At 42.5% G+C, this 15,889-nt stretch overlaps 1 protein-coding gene across 1 annotated transcript in view; it reads right to left on the bottom strand.

Annotated features, from left to right (window-relative positions):
• Positions 1-15,889, bottom strand: part of pidd1 (p53-induced death domain protein 1) — a 63,334-nt gene that overhangs the window by 23,974 nt on the left and 23,471 nt on the right. The gene's annotated exons all lie outside the window — the stretch shown is intronic.

Consider the following 15,889-nt stretch of genomic DNA (forward strand, 5'->3'; position numbering starts at 1 on the left):
CTCCAGCTCCACACTGTTATCTGCTGCCTGGCCTGCTGGGTTCCTCCAGCTCCACACTGTGTTATCAAAGATTTCCAGAGCTGCTTTGTTCCATATTGACTATTTTTATTCATCTGTCCAAAGACATTATAGCTGCAGGAGTGAAGGGGCAAGGATCCAGGGAAGTGTTCAGTCCTGATGTCACACCTTTCTTGGTAGCATGATTCCTCCTATTCCTGGAGTCATCGTAAAAGTTAAGTATCTTATCAAAGTATGCAGAACTCCCCAATTTACCAGGCATTTTTTACACCTAAGCAAACAAGAAACGCAGATCAGGTTTCTGTACTTAAAACAATCACATTTTATTACAAATAAACAGGTTATAGATAAAAATAAACAACTATGAACCGTTGTCATCTAATCCTACTGGTTAAAATTCTAACAGTCACCCCCCCACGACAGATGCGAATAGTTTAATTGTTATTAAGGGTGGAAAAAAAAATGTTGGGAAGGCAGTTCAATGGTTCCTATCCACAGGGGTTCGCTGAAAGGATCCTTTTGCTTGTCAGGGCTTACTGTTTGTCAATCTCTCTTCTCCAGGTACTTTTCAATTCCACACTCAAGGCACAGGGCAACTGGTTCACAGACTGCAAACTCTCTTAGTTATTGGTTGCTTTCCATGAACTATAATTATTTCAGCAGGGAGGATTTGAAGTTCACAGTTTGATTGACAGCTGAAATAGCTTATTAAAGGATTAGATCACGTTGCTGCGAGATTACAAATATATAACTCTTTTTGTCTTTCTAAGAGATTAAGTGCTTGAGAAGATTTAAAAGTGTTGAAGAGGATTTCAGAATTTTTGTACTATAGTAAAGCCTGTAATAAATGTTTAGACCTTTAATTCCACCTAAACATAGTTCCTGAGGTCTGTCCATTGTTCATGGGGCTATAAGGGGCCATGTGGGAATGGGTTGGCATGGAGCATGGAATGATATGGGGTTTGGCCAAGTGGGGGAGGGTTGAGTGAGCATGCAGTGTTAATACTAAGGGCCAGAGAGCCTAAAGTCTAATGAAAGAACTGAAAAGAGGAGCTAGAGAACCAAGGAGATCTCTTTGGGAGAGTTTCTCCCATGGCAGGTCTGCTAAAGCAGGGAAATTTCCTTACTCACACTACCCACCAAGCGAGAAAAAGGCCAGGCCACAGTGGTTCTGACTGAGTATTGAGCTTTAATCTACTTTTAAAAATACACTTAGAAGACTGAAGGTGAAATATGAGAAAAGACCAATTAAGTCAGGGTGTTCTTTTGGCTAACTAATGTCTCACACAAAGCAAAGCTGGCCAAATTGTATCCTAGTCCAAAACTCCACAACATAAATTTCTGAAGTACTACTACAGCGAACAAAACAAAATGATTTAAGAACACAGGCAGAAATTCAAACCAGCTGTAAATGACTTCTGTGTCATGTGTTAAACATTAGTGAATTGTCCATGGCATTTCTCATGCTAAGTCAGAGGATGTATTATTTTACAAGAACTGAAATAGGATAACATTCTGAACAGCGGGGTAAATGACCACTTTCAGAGTACTTGCAGTAATCTGAGAAAGTTGCCCATTCTTTATTAAGCCTCCTGGCCTCATTCTAAAAGGAATGAATAGAGGACATGATCCATGAAAAATCAAGGCTGTCAGATTTCTGACCAAGTGACCATGGCAAAAATCTACCACAATGTAATATTTTTCTGTTAAATATTAGGCATATGTTCCTTTAAAACTACAAAGTCCATTGCTTGGCTGGTGGTGAGAAGGGCCCTCCCCATTAGATCTTTCTGGGTTGCTGAGGGTTGCACTGCCTCTGCATGCTGCCTTTGATAGGGAAGAGATGATCGTCCATCTCCTTCTGGAATGCACCTTTGCATTAGCAAGTTTGGAAAGAGATGTCATAGGTTTTGTCAAGGTTCATTCTGACACAGGACTCAGTGCTCCAGGGATTCACACCAAGATAAACATTAACTATTGCTAGAAGACTGTCAACTTGGTGAAATGTTCCAGTGCAAAGAAATGACAAAGTGGAATATTGGAGACTGGTGGGTTCCAAGATGCAGGTCTACCTGCTGAAGGATGCACTAAAGCTTGGGGCAGCTGCTGTAAAGCCTCAATGGGGAAAAACCAATCTCTGAGGCATTCTTACTATCATATACCAAGGGACTAGAAAGGGTGTAAAAATTGGGCTGTATGCGCAGACAATGCTGGGGATGAAATGTAAATGTACCCTGCAAATATAATCTTTAATGGCAAGTGAAGTCAGTCAGTTTATGTAATATCAAAGAAACTGATCTGAGTTGCACTCTGTCAAGTTTGAACAGTTCTGTAATATACTTCTACAAATATGATGAATGAAGTATATTTTTGGAAAAAATAATTCATTGAAGGATGTCAAGTCTAAATGATGTTAAGTGAACAGTGGGTGAGTCTATTCAAAGTGACTTTCCAGTGAGGCTGAAGATGAGAACGCAGTCTTAGTAGGTCGAAAGGTCAGCTGAGCATGAGCAGACATTGCAGCTTTAATACTGTGTGTTGCTGGATGGGCATACACCATTTTAAAAAGGCTGTGTTCATTACGATCGCAACTACAGGGCGTGCACTCACAGCCATGCAGTTGTAAAGCCTGTGATATCATTGCCAGCAAGAGAACTTGCTCACTGCCTAATTATAAACCGTGGTGACATCTGCTCCTTGTAGCGTTGGATTTTTAAGTGTTGCAGTGGCACAATCTCACAATACAAAGTGCAGACTTGATAGCTAATGCGATAGAATTTGTAGCTACCAGAGTGATGGGGATGGCAACCAAGACAGCAGGGTGAGGGTTGGGGCTGGGGAAGCAGCCATCTCTGAAGGGAGCAGGCCAGTGGTAAGTGGGGTTCACAGTGGAAAGGGAGGGCGTGAGCAGCACTGCGTGGGGCTGTTCAGATGGACCGTGAGCATGACCAGCCATCAGCAAGTGGGACTGGCCAGTGGTGATCTAAGCAGTCAGTAGGACAGCCGACAGCTGGATGGACAGCGAGGAAGAGGCAGTACCAATGGGCATAATACTTCATTTGCACTGACAGGATGTACACAGCTGTACATAATGTGAGATAACAAGGTGTCGAGCTGGATGAACACAGCAGGCCAAGCAGCGTCAGAGGAGCAGGAAAGCTGACGTTTCGGGCCTAGACCCTTCTTCAGAAGACCTTTTTCTGAAGAAGGGTCTAGGCCCGAAACATCAGCTTTCCTGCTTCTCTGATGCTGCTCGGCCTGCTGTGTTCATCCAGCTCTACACCTTGTTATCTCAGATTCTCCAGCATCTGCAGTTCCTACTATCTCTGTACATAATGTGATACAGGATTCTGTCTTCTATAGTGCGGTATCCAAAATATGATTATCGGGAAGTCCACAAATACATGAACATTTTATTGACAGACTTCCTGTCATTTCGTCAATGAATCACCATATAAATTGATACACATTAGATACAGAACTACTCAGTTGTAGCAATTGGATACATTAAGCAGTATTTACTGGAGCACTGCGGTAGTGTGGAATTAACAAATACAGGCTTGGCTTCTACAATTTTGCACATCTTTGTATCCACCGTAAGGACTGTTGCAGCTGTATAGAACTTTAGTTAGACCACTTTGGGAAAACAGTGTACAGTTCTGGTGGCCACACTACCAGAAGGATGTGGAGGCTTGGGAGAGGGTACAGAAACGATTTACCACGATGCTGCCTGGTTTGGATTGTATTAACTATGAGGAGAGAGACATGCTATTGAAAATTTGTTGGTAGCAGAGTGAGAAGCAAGGCATTGGCTCGAGAGGCTTCGGTGAGCAGTGGCTCAGCAAAAAGTACAGGTAAGTTCAGACAAAGTCCTTTTAAGTTTCATCTTTAGTCTTTTGGAACATTTAAGATGGTAGTTAGGACACTGGCATGCTCCTCCCTCAGGATGTGGGTGCTCAGGGAGACTGATGACGACACGTGTGGGAAGTGCACCCAGCTGCAGCTCCTGGGAGACCACGTTAGGGAACTGGAGCTGGAGCTGGATGCACTCAAGATCATCCGAGATGCTAAGCGCACCACAGACAAGAGTTTTAGTGACGTGGTCACACCTAAGGTGCAGGCAGAGAGTAACTGGGTGACCACCAGGAAAGGCAAAGGGAGTAGGCAGAGAGTGCAGGAATCCCCTGTGGCCATTCCCCTCGAAAACAAGTTTACCACTTTGGATACCATTGTGGGGATGACCAGTCAGGGGAAAGCACCAGTAGCCAGGTCAGTGGCACTAAGACCGGCTCTGGGGCACAGCGGTAAAGGGTAAATGTAAACAGGACCTTAGTGATAGGATACTCAATAGTTAGGGGGACAGGCAGGAGATTCTGCCGCTGTAAATGGGAATCCAGGATGGTGCGTTGCTTCCCGGGTACCAGGGTCCAGGGAATTTCGGAGCGGCTGCAGAACCTTCTCAAGGGGGAGGATGAACAGCCAGAAGTCATTGTTCACGTTGGCACAAATGTCACAGGTAGAAAGAGGGATGAGGTCCTGCAGAGCGATTATAAAGAGCTAGGACAAAAAGTTAAAAACCAGGATCTCGATGGTGGTAATCTCCAGATTACTTCCAGTGCCATGTACTAGTGAGGGTAAGAACAGGAGGATATGGCTAACGAATTGGTGCAGGGGACAGGGATTCAGATTCCTGAATCATTGGGATCTTTTCTGGGGCAGAGGTGAGCTGTTCAAGAGGGATGGGTTGCACCTGAACTGGAGGGGGACCAATATCCTGGCGGGCAGATTTGCTAGTGCTGCAAAGGAGGGTTTAAACTAGATTGGCCGGGTGGGGGGCAGGACCCTCAACAGCAGGGAGGCAAGTGCAAGGCTGGAGGGAGATACAGTGATCAGAAATAGCGAGTTGAAGTGATAGGTCAGGTCAGGCCAGGCTGGAACAGGACAGGAAACGAGGAATGCCTGTTGGATTAAATTGTATCTATTTCAATGCAATAGGGCTGATGGGGGTGGCTGGTGAACTCAGGGTGTGAATAGGTATGTGGGACTGAGATATTATAGCCATTACTGAAACATGGCTAAGGGAGGGACAGGCCTGGCAGCTTAATGTGCCAGGGTACAGGTGCTTTAGGCAGGACAGAGGGGGAGTGGGAGTATAACTGAGGGATCATCTAATGAGGTTTTGTAGGTGGAGCTGAGAAATAAGTAGAGAATGGTGACCTTACTGGGATTAGAACATAGAACATTACAGCGCAGTACAGGCCCTTCGGCCCTCGATGTTGCGCCGACCTGTGAAACCAATCTGAAGCCCATCTAACCTAAACTATTCCATTATCATCCATATGTTTATCCAATGACCATTTAAATGCCCTTAAAGTTGGTGAGTCTACTACTATAGTATTGTACTATAGGCCCCCAAATAGTCAACAGGAATTAGAGGAACAAATATGCAGGGAGACTGGGAAGACTTGCAGGAGCAATAGGTTTGTCATAGTGGGGGATTTTAATTTTCCTAACATAGACTGGGACTGCCATAGCGTTAAGGGTTTAGATGGGGTGGAATTTATTAAATGTGTTCAGGAAAGTTTCCTCAAGCAGTAGATAGAGGATCCTACTCGGAAAGGGGCAAAACCCGACCTACTGTTGAGAAATACGACAGGTGACTGAGGTGACAGTGGGGTAGCACTTTGGGACCAGTGATCATAGTTCTATTAATTTTAAAGTAGTTATGGAGAGGCACAAAACTGGTCCACAGGTTCAAGTTCTAAACTGGGGCAAGGCGAATTTTGATGGAATTAGACAGGAGCATGCAGGGGTTGATTGGAATAGTTTGTTTGCAGGCAAAGGAACCTCTGTCAAGTGGGAGGGCTTTAAAAGTGTGATACTAGAGTTCAAGGTCTATATGTTCCTGTGAGGGTGAAGGGCAAGGTTGGCAGGAGCAGGGAACCCTAAATGACAAGAGATCTTGAGGCTTTGACCAAAGGAAAAAGGAGGCATGGCTCAGGTACAGGCAGCTGGGATTAAGGGAATCCCAGGAGGTATATAGGGGATACAAGAGTTTACTGAAGAAGGAAATCAGGAGGGCGAAACGGGGGCATGAGATAGCTTTGGCTGAGAACATTAAGGTGAATCTAAGGAGATTCTTCAAATAGAGTGAAAATAGGATCCCTCAAGGACCAAAGTGGACATGTACGTATGGAACTGCAGGAGATGGGCAAGACCCTCAATGAATACTTCTCCTCTGTGTTTATCATAGAGATAGACATGAAGACTTGAGAACTTGGGGACATTTGTGGTGATAATTGGGGTCAGTCCATATCTCAGTAGGTGTTGGAAGTATTAGAATGTATGAAGGTGGATAAATCTCCTGATCCTGACCAGCTATATCCAAGAACCCTGCTACAGGCTACAGAATAAATTATGGGGGCCCTGGCTGATACATTTGCATCATCATCAGCCATGGGTGAGGTCCCGAAAGACTGGAGGGTAGCGAATGTTATGCCCTTATTCAAGAAGGGTTGCAAAGAAAAACCTGGGAATTACAGATCAGTAAGTCTAATATCTATGATAGGAAGTTACTTGAGAAGATTCTGAGGGATAAGATATACATGGATTTGGAAAGACAGAGTTTGATTAGGAATAGTCAGCATGGCTTCGTGCGTGGGAGATCATGCCTCACAAATTTGTTTTAGAGTTCTTTGATGAAGTGACCAGGAAGGTTGATGAGGGCAGGGCGGTAGACATAGTCTATATGGATTTCATTAAGGCTTTTGATAAGGTTCCACGTGGTAGGCTGCTCTGGAAGGTTAGATCGCATGGCGAGCTGGCAAATTGGATACATAATTGGCTTGATGGTAGGAAGCAGAAAATAATGGTGGAAGGATGCTTATCAGACTGGAGGCCTGTGACTAGTGGTGTGCCTCAGGGCTCGGTGCTGGGCGCACTGCTATTTGTTATCTATATCAATGATCTGGATGAGAACGTACAAGGCATTTTACATTTGTGATGACAGTAAAATAGACAGTATTATGGACAATCATGATGATTCTCAGAAACTGCAGCAGAATCTTGATCAGCTGGGGAAGTGGGCTGAGAAATGGCAAATGGAGTTTAATATAACTTGGTGTGAGGTGTTGGATTTCGGAAAGTCAATCAAGGTAGGAGTTTCATGGTGAATGGTAGGGCCTTAAGAAGTGTAGTGGAACAGAGGCACCTTGGTGTTCAGGTGCACAGTTCCCTGAAAATGGAGTCCCAAGTTAGACAGGGTAGGGAAGGCGGCTTTTGGCACACTGGCCTTCATCAGTCAGGGCACTGAGTACAGAAGTTGGGAAGTTATGTTGCAGTTGTACAAGATGTTAGTGAGGCAGTGCTTGGAGTACTGTGTTCAGTTTTGGTCACCTTGCTATCGGAAGGATGTTATTAAACTGGAAAGACTGCAGGAGAAATATACAAGTATGTTGCCAGGACTCAAGGGACTGAGTTATAGGGAGAGGTTGAACAAGCTAGGATTTTTTTCTTTAGAGCATAGGAAACTCAGGAGAGATCTTATAGAAGTGGAAAAGATCATGAGAGGCATGGATAGGGTGAATACACTCAGTCTTTGACCCCAGGGTTGGAGAATCGAGGACTAGAGGGTATCAGTTTAAGGTAAGAGGGGAAAGGATACACGAGAACCTAAGGGGAAACTTTTTTACATAGAGGGTGGTACGCATATGGAATGAGCTGCCAGCGGAAGTGGTTGAGGCGGGTACATTAACAATATTTAAAAGGCATTTGGATGACTATTTGGATAGGAAAGGTTTTGAAGGATATGTGTCAAGTGCGGGGAAATGGGGTTAGTGTGGATGGACATTTTCGTCAGCCTGGACCAGTTTGGGCCGAAGGACCTGTCTCTGTGCTGTAGGAGTCTGACTCTATGAGAGATTGGACAAACTTGGTTTATTTTCAGTTAAACATCAAAGGATGAGGGGCGACCTGAAAGAAGTTTACAAAGTTGTGAGAGGCATGGATAGAATGGATAGTCAGAATCTTTTTCCCAGGCTAGAAATGTCAATTATTGTGAAACATAGGCTTAAAGGTAAAAGGTGGTCAGTCTAAAGGAAATGTGAGAGACAAGTTTTTATTTACACAGAGGGTGGTAAGTGGCTGGAATGCACTACCACCTCCTCTGGCAGAGGCAAATATAATACAAATGATTAAAAGGCATCTTGACAGATATGTGAATAGGCAGCAAATAGAGAGATAGGAATCCTGTAGTGGCAAAATGTTTTAGTTCAGAAAGGCATCATGTGTCATTGCAGTCTTTGTGTACAGTACTGTTCTTTGACTGCATCATTTTATTTTTTTGTATCTTTATTGAAAAAGAACTGGTTTAAAATGAAGGATTACAGAAGGAACTGCTGGACCAAATCACAAACTCATTGGTATCCAGGACAGGTCACACACCATACAAAGGTCATCAGCCTGATGACAATTCTCTGCTTCCTGGGTAGCTGAACAGTTTGTAAATGTGAACAATATAGTGAGGAGCCTTTGAACTGTGGGACGTGCAGAAGGAGTATCTTCTTCTCTGCATTATAGTACCTGAAGCCTCAAGAAATCTAGTTATTTTCTCTCGCTAGTTGCTGATGTCCTGAACCAGTAACTAAGAGAGTTAAGGTTGGTTGGCTCGTCAAGCTGGTTTGTTGTTCCGCAGATGTATCGTTACCGTGCTTGGTAACATCCTTAGTGCAGCCTCTGATGAAGCGTCAGTGTGTTTTCCCGCCTGGCTTTTAAACTCTGGGGTCAGTTGCGATGGATTGCGTTGCTTCTGGGTTTCCTCCGTAGTGGAATGTATATGGGGTCGAGTTCAATGTGTTTATTAATAGCCTGCTTCATAGAGTGCCATGCTTCCAGGAATTCTCGTGCTTGTCTCTGCCTAGCCTGTCCCAGGATCTTAGTGTTGTCCTAGTCAAAGTCGTGGTTCTCCTTGTCCATGTGGATTGAGATGAGTGAGTATTGGTCGTGTCTTTGTAGCCAGTTGGTGTTCATGTACTCTTGGTGTTAGTTTCCTTCCTGTTTGTCCAATGTAGTGTTTCTCGCAGTCTCTGCAGGGGATCTTGTAGATGACATTGGTCCTCTCCATGGCGGGGAGTGGGTCTTTAGTTCGGGTGAGCACTTGTCGTAGGGTTGATGTGCCACTCTGACGCCCAGCGGTCGTAGAAGTCTTGTGGTAAGTTCTGACGTGTTCCTGATGTAGGGTAGTGTGATGAGTGTGTCGGGGCGTGTAGAATCTTTCTGATGCCGTTCCTGTAGGCATCTCCTGACCCAGTTCTTTGGATATCCATTATCCTTGAACACTTGGAAGAGATATTCCTCCTCGTCTTGGTGTAGTTCCATGTTGCTGCAGTGTGTTATTGCCCTTTTAAATAGTGTTCGCATGCAGCTTCGTTTGTGTGTGCTGGGATGGTTACTACTGAAGTTCAATACCTGGTCTGTGTGTGTGGCTTTTCGGTGTATTTTCGTTTGCAGTTCCCCATTTGTCTTGCGCTCTACCATAACGTCCAGGAATGGGAGTTGTTTGTTCTTCTCCTCCTCTCTGGTGAATTTTATTCCCGTGAGGGTGTTGTTTATGAGTTTGTGTGTCTCTTCTAATTTGGTCCGTTTAATGATGATGACAAAGGTGTCATCTACGTAGCGTATCCATAGTTTAGGTTGGATTTGCGGAAGGGCAGTCCTTTCCAGTCTTTGCATCACTGCTTCTGCTATGAGTCCGGAAATAGGTGATCCCATGGGTGTCCCGTTGATTTGCTCGTACGTTTGGCCGTTGAAGGTGAAGTGGGTGGTCAGGCATAGGTCCAGTAGTTTAAGCATGTTGTCCTTGGAGATGGTTTCACTGGGGTCATGTTCTTTTTCAAGTAATGTTGTCATTGTTTCCCTTGCTAGTGGTATGTCTGTTGACGTGAATAGGGCGGTGACATCAAACGATATCATGGTCTCTTTGTCCTCTATCTTTATGTCTTTGATGGAGTTGAGGAATTCTTGGGCTGAGTGGATGGAGTGGGGTGATTTGTTGACTAGGTGCTTGAGTCTTCTTTGTAGTTCTCTGGCTAATCTGTGCGCTGGAGTGCCTGGTCGGGGGACTATGGGTCTGAGGGGGACTTCTGGTTTGTGCACTTTAGGGAGGCCGTAGAATCGGGGTGTGTTGTTTCCTTCGGGTTTCATTCTTAAAGAAGTCTGCTTTGTTGATCTGTCCTGTTTGTTTAAGTCTTTGTAGCGTGTATAGGATTTTGTTGCCTAGTTGTGGTGTCGGGTCAGTTTGTACTGGCCGGTATGTGTTCTCATCGGCAAGCAGTGCTTGTGCTTTGGAGATGTCCTTTTTATTCATTATCACTGTCATGCGCCCTTTGTCTGCAGGTAGTATAGTGATGTTCTTGTCCTTCTTTAATCTGTCCAGGGCTTGTCTTTCCGTGTTGAGGGTGTTGAGTTCCCTCTTTCTGGTTAGTGTCGGGACTACCGTCTGTCTTATAGATTGTTGTGTTTCTTCGTTGATATTGTTGGTCTTGAGTGTGGCTTCCAGTGTAGCTAGCCATTCCGTTTTGTTGGCGTCCCTGTAGTTGTAGTTCAGTCCCCGGGTGAGAACGGCTTTTTCCACGTCTGTCAGTTTCCTGTCGGAGAGTTTCCTTATCCATGTGTCAGTTCTGTTGTTGTCGCTTTTGTGGGTAAGTGTGGCTAGCTTGTCTTGCAGGGTCTGTCTTTTCTTGGCTCTTGTGGTCTGTTGGCTGATGTTAATGGCTCGTTCCATGTCAGTTGTCCAGTCTTGATTGGTAGCTTCCTGGAATAACGTTTTTTTGGCACGTAATTTCTCTGTTGTATTTATGGAGCCGGTTGTGTGCGTCATTTATCATTACCCTTACCATCTTGCGGTCGTTTTGTTCTGCTGTTTTCCGGGCCTGTGGATTGTTGATGGGTGGTTTGTACTTCACACTGCGTGGTAGTACCTGGTTCCTGAGGTACCGAGCTACAAATCTACTCCAAATCTACTTAGAGACCTATGGGCGCAACACGCTCAAACTGGCAAGGAAATGGGAAAACTATGCCAAACGAGGGAGCGCAACCCGCGAACAACTCTACTTCCTACATGGATGCCTCAGGAACCAGGTACTACCACGCAGCGTGAAGTACAAACCACCCATCAACAATCCACAGGATTAAAGAACAGAATGTCCTTGCAGGCCAAAATGAGCATCTCAGTGAACTCTGTGGACTGGTGCTATTGAACTGTGTTTCCCAGCCTTGTCCCCTTAGCCCATAAAGCGATGTTATTCTTCTTTGTCTGTAACTGTCTATATTCATGTGTGTGTAGGAAGAGGGCACTTAAAAAGGGTCTAGAGTTTTATTTAGTAGTCAGATGTTCATTATTCACAGCTATTTATTTGTGATAAGAACTACAGGATCCTGGTCAGTGTTTTTTCTGCTTACTTGATTCCATCAGACAGGTAACCCAGGGACTTTATGCGCTTTGAATAAATCATTAACTTCTTTTGCAACCCCGGAAGTAGTGGGGGTTAAGAATCAACGTACATTCCTCAAGTGGATTGTAACAATACTGTGTAAAATATAATACAACAGGGGAAAAATAGTGATGTAATACTCTAGCTTTTGTTAATAATAAAGAATATTGGTTCAAATAATAAAATCAAAAATAGTAAAAAAAGAGAAATTATATGGAAATCTAATGTAATTGAAAATAAGACAGACTTGTAAAATGGAAACATTTATATATGTCTGGCTTAACTACTTTCATTTATATAAACGTCATACTTTCGGAATGTTCCAAAGCATATCCTAATCAATTAAATACTTTGAAGTATAGTCACTGTTGCATGGGCTTATCAGGCAACCAACATATGCATATGAAGATCTCACAGATAGAAATGACAATCAATTAGGGGTTTAGATGATTTAGACAAATACTTGTCAGGACTTTGGGAGGACTAAGCTGTTCCTCAAATAGTGCTGTAGTATTTATTGTGTCCACCTGAAATGGCAGATGAGGTGCCAATTTAACAACTGGTCCAAAAAGAAGGCTCCTGCAACATTTCAGCACCTGCTCAGATTATATACTGAAGTCCTTGAATGGGCCTTGAACCCAGCTCTTTCAAACTCTGAGGCTTATGGATAAAGGATTCAGAATTAAAAATCAGCTGAAGAAGTATTTGAAACTATAATCACGGAGATCTACTTCACGTACTTGTTATGTAAATATAGCACATGTGTATATGTGGTACGTAGGCCATGATGACTTTTGAAAGAAGCATGCTTGTTTGGATTTTGCATACAGATATGACAAAAATATTTATAGAATTTTGTACACACGAGTACTTGTGTGCAGCAAGAAAAGTTATGTTTATGCTGACAAATGTCTGATAGTGGAAGTGTGATAAGGCAGGAAGTTGGGACACAAATGTTTAAACACCCATTTTGGAAGGTCAATATCTCTCCATTAACCAACAGCAAAGTCACTTCTGTTCAGTAATTACCTACGGTTAACAAAGGTGGTCGAGGAGAGCATCCAAATAAAAAACTTCAACAGACAAAGCAGAGAAATCTAGCAGTATGCTAAAGGATTAGCAAAATTTTAGAAATAAACAGTGGACTAAAAAAGTGAATAAAAATGGGAGAAAATTGATTTGGAATATAAATGTCTTGCTAATTTACTTAAAATGTATAAAACCAAAGGATTCTATAACCGTATAAACAGTAACTAAAGTAAGTGCGGGACTTGGAAGATGCAACTGAGCAAATGATAATGATGAACATGGAAATGGCAGATTATTTTAAAATCAATATTTTGCGTCAGTTTCACTGTGGGAGACACTGTGAACATTCCAAGATATTATAAACAGTCTCTATTACAAAAGACAAAATATTTGAGAAAGTAATGGGTCTGAAGGCAGACAATTCACCTGGATGTGATGGCTTGCATCCAAAGGTTTTTAAAGAAGTAGCTGCAGAGACAGTGGAGACATTTTTGGAATATGTCAACCACTTATTGGATTCCAGTAGAGTTCCAGTGGACTAGAAAACTACTATTCATGAGAGAAGTAAGACATAAAGCAGAAAACTATAGGCCTGTTAGTCTAACCTTTGTCATTGAGAAAATGCTGGAGTCCATTAGTAAAGAAGAAGAAATAGCAGGACATTTAGAAAAGCTTAACACAATAAACAAATAGGTTCAACATGCTTTTGGAAAGGGGAATTATATTTGACAAATTTGTTTAAGTTCTTTGATAATATAACAAGCAGATATTACAATGGGGAGCCAGTAAACATAGTGTATTTGATTTTCACATTTGATGAAAGTTTTTCTTTTCCTCAATTCTATCTCATAGAATTGAACAAAACATTTGTAACTAGGAAGGGAGATAGTAGGAACTGCCAATACTGAAGAATCTGAGATAACAAGGTGTCGAGCTGGATGAACACAGCAGATCAAGCAGCATCAGAGGAGCAGGAAAGCTGACGTTTCGGGTCTAGACCGTTCTTCAGAAATGCCCCATTTCTGAATATACACCTTGTTGTATTTGTAATTGGGAACTTGGTGCTTTACTGTTTGGCCCATTATATTCATTTTATCTACCAAGAGATGAGAACTGAATTTCCCATGAGTAATAAAAATGGAACAGCAGACAATGCAGTCAAGTGATTCAACAAAAAAAAAAATACCATGTAGATCTTTGATAGTAGATCAACAAAAAAGAACAATTAAGAATCAAAAAGGTCCCTTTTACTGGAATGGCAGAGATACAAAATACAGAAAATATATCATGCAAAAAAAAAAACCCCAACATATTACAGATTGTCTACATTGTGGTATTGGGATACCCTTGATATCAACATTAGCAGCTGGCCAGGTGACAGGTACCCCATCTGAATTCTTTCCTCCTGTATTTTATCCACAGTCAAATATGAAGTGACAAGTGCAACCATCCTCCTCTATCTGCAATCCTCTTGACTGTGCACTGGCTGTGCAGAAGTGTTCCACTATACTCTCAACACACAAATACTGAAGGGCACATGCAGACATATCTAGTGTATCTGCAGCACATTTTCAACATTGCAAAAGCTTTCTCTGTGGCACATCTGATGATTATGTGGCTCCTGTGCTTCAGTGGAGAGACTCTTCACTGATCTTATAAATTCCATTTGATGTGGCTATCTCTCATCTCCAACCAAACCTCAAATCCAACTCCTGGAATTATAAGGGCTGGAAATATTTGATTATCAGGAGAGAAAGTATTTGACAAGCTAATGGGACTGAAGGCAGAGAAATTGCATGACCTACATCCAAGGGTTTTAAAGGAAGTGGCTGCAGGGATAGTGGATGCATTGGTTAAAATATTCTAGAATCACAGGATTCCAGTAGATTGGAAAAACACCAATCTGACACCCCTATGCACAAAATAAAGGTGAAAAAAAAGAAGTATCTATAGGTCATTTAATCTAACATCTGTTGTTGGGAAAATGCTAGAGTCCATTATTTATGCAGAATAGCTGGACATTTAGAAAAGCTTAACACAATCACAAAGTCAGCATGGTTTTGAGAAAGGGAAATCATGTTTGAGAAATTTTCTAGAGTTCTTTGAGGATATCACAAGCAGAGGTGATAAAGTAGAACCGGGTTATGTCATGCTGTTGAATTTCCAGAAGGTATTTGATATGGTACAAAGTAAAAGGTTATTGCACAAGATAACAGCACTGTGGTATAGGAAGTAGTGGACTGTCGATTGGTTAACACGATGAAGACAGTCAGGGTAAATGGGTCTTTTCCACACCGGAAAGACATAACTAGTGGAGTACCACAAGGATCAGTCCAAGAGCTTCTATTACTTACTATCTGCATTCATGACCTGGAGGAGGAGACAGTGGATAATATATTAAAATTTGCTAACAATATAAAAACAGGGGAAGGATTGATAGTTTGAGTGAGTGGGCAAAAACTTGTCATATAGAGTTTAGTATAGGAAAGTGTGAGGTCACACACTTTGGCAGGACGAATCAAGGTAGAGTATTATTTAAATGGAGAGAGACTCCAAAATAGTGCAGCGCTCAAGAACTTACATGTTCATGCACATGAAACAAAATGCTGGCATGTTGGTGCAGCAGTAATTAAGAAGGGAAATGGAAGTTTGGCCTTTATTGTTGGAGCTAGAGTTTAAAAATAATTATGACTTGTTACAACTGAACAGGCTGTTACGCAAGGCCACACCTGGAGTACTGTGTGAACTTCTGTCCCAGATTTAAGAAAGGATACACTGGCATAGGAAGCAATTCAAAAAGAAATTCACTCAGCCGCTTACTAGAATGAAAGGGTCATCAAGCATGACTACATACATAACGCCTTCATTCATTAGCGTTTGGAAGAATGAGGGTGACCTTACTGAAACACACAAGGTTCTGAGAGGCTTGAATTGGTTGATGTTGAGAAGAAGATATTTCCACTGGTGGGAAAATCACAAACTAGGGGACATAGTTACAGGATAAGGGGATGCTCATTTAAAACAGAGAGAGAAAAAAAAAAAGGAATTTCTTCTTTCGGTGGCAGCGGATTTCTGGAATTCTCTACCCCAGAGAGTTGTGGATGATAGATCAGAAAATATTTAAAGAGGAAGTAGGTAGACTTTTGAAATATTGGGGAATTGATGACTATGAAGAGCTGAGGCTTGGGGCAGATCAGCCATCATACTGCTGAATGGCAGGGACAGGTCTGAGGGACGAAGTAGTCTTCTCTTGCACCATGCGTTCTCTCATTTACCTCTTGTGAAATATCTTTGGACTAAAAACTGGTCGCTCATTCGCTGATGTAAAAATGATCACACTTTATAGAAAAAAA

The sequence above is a fragment of the Rhincodon typus genome, chromosome 17 (assembly GCF_021869965.1).
Source record: "Rhincodon typus isolate 14 chromosome 17, sRhiTyp1.1, whole genome shotgun sequence".
Lineage (NCBI taxonomy): Eukaryota > Metazoa > Chordata > Chondrichthyes > Orectolobiformes > Rhincodontidae > Rhincodon > Rhincodon typus.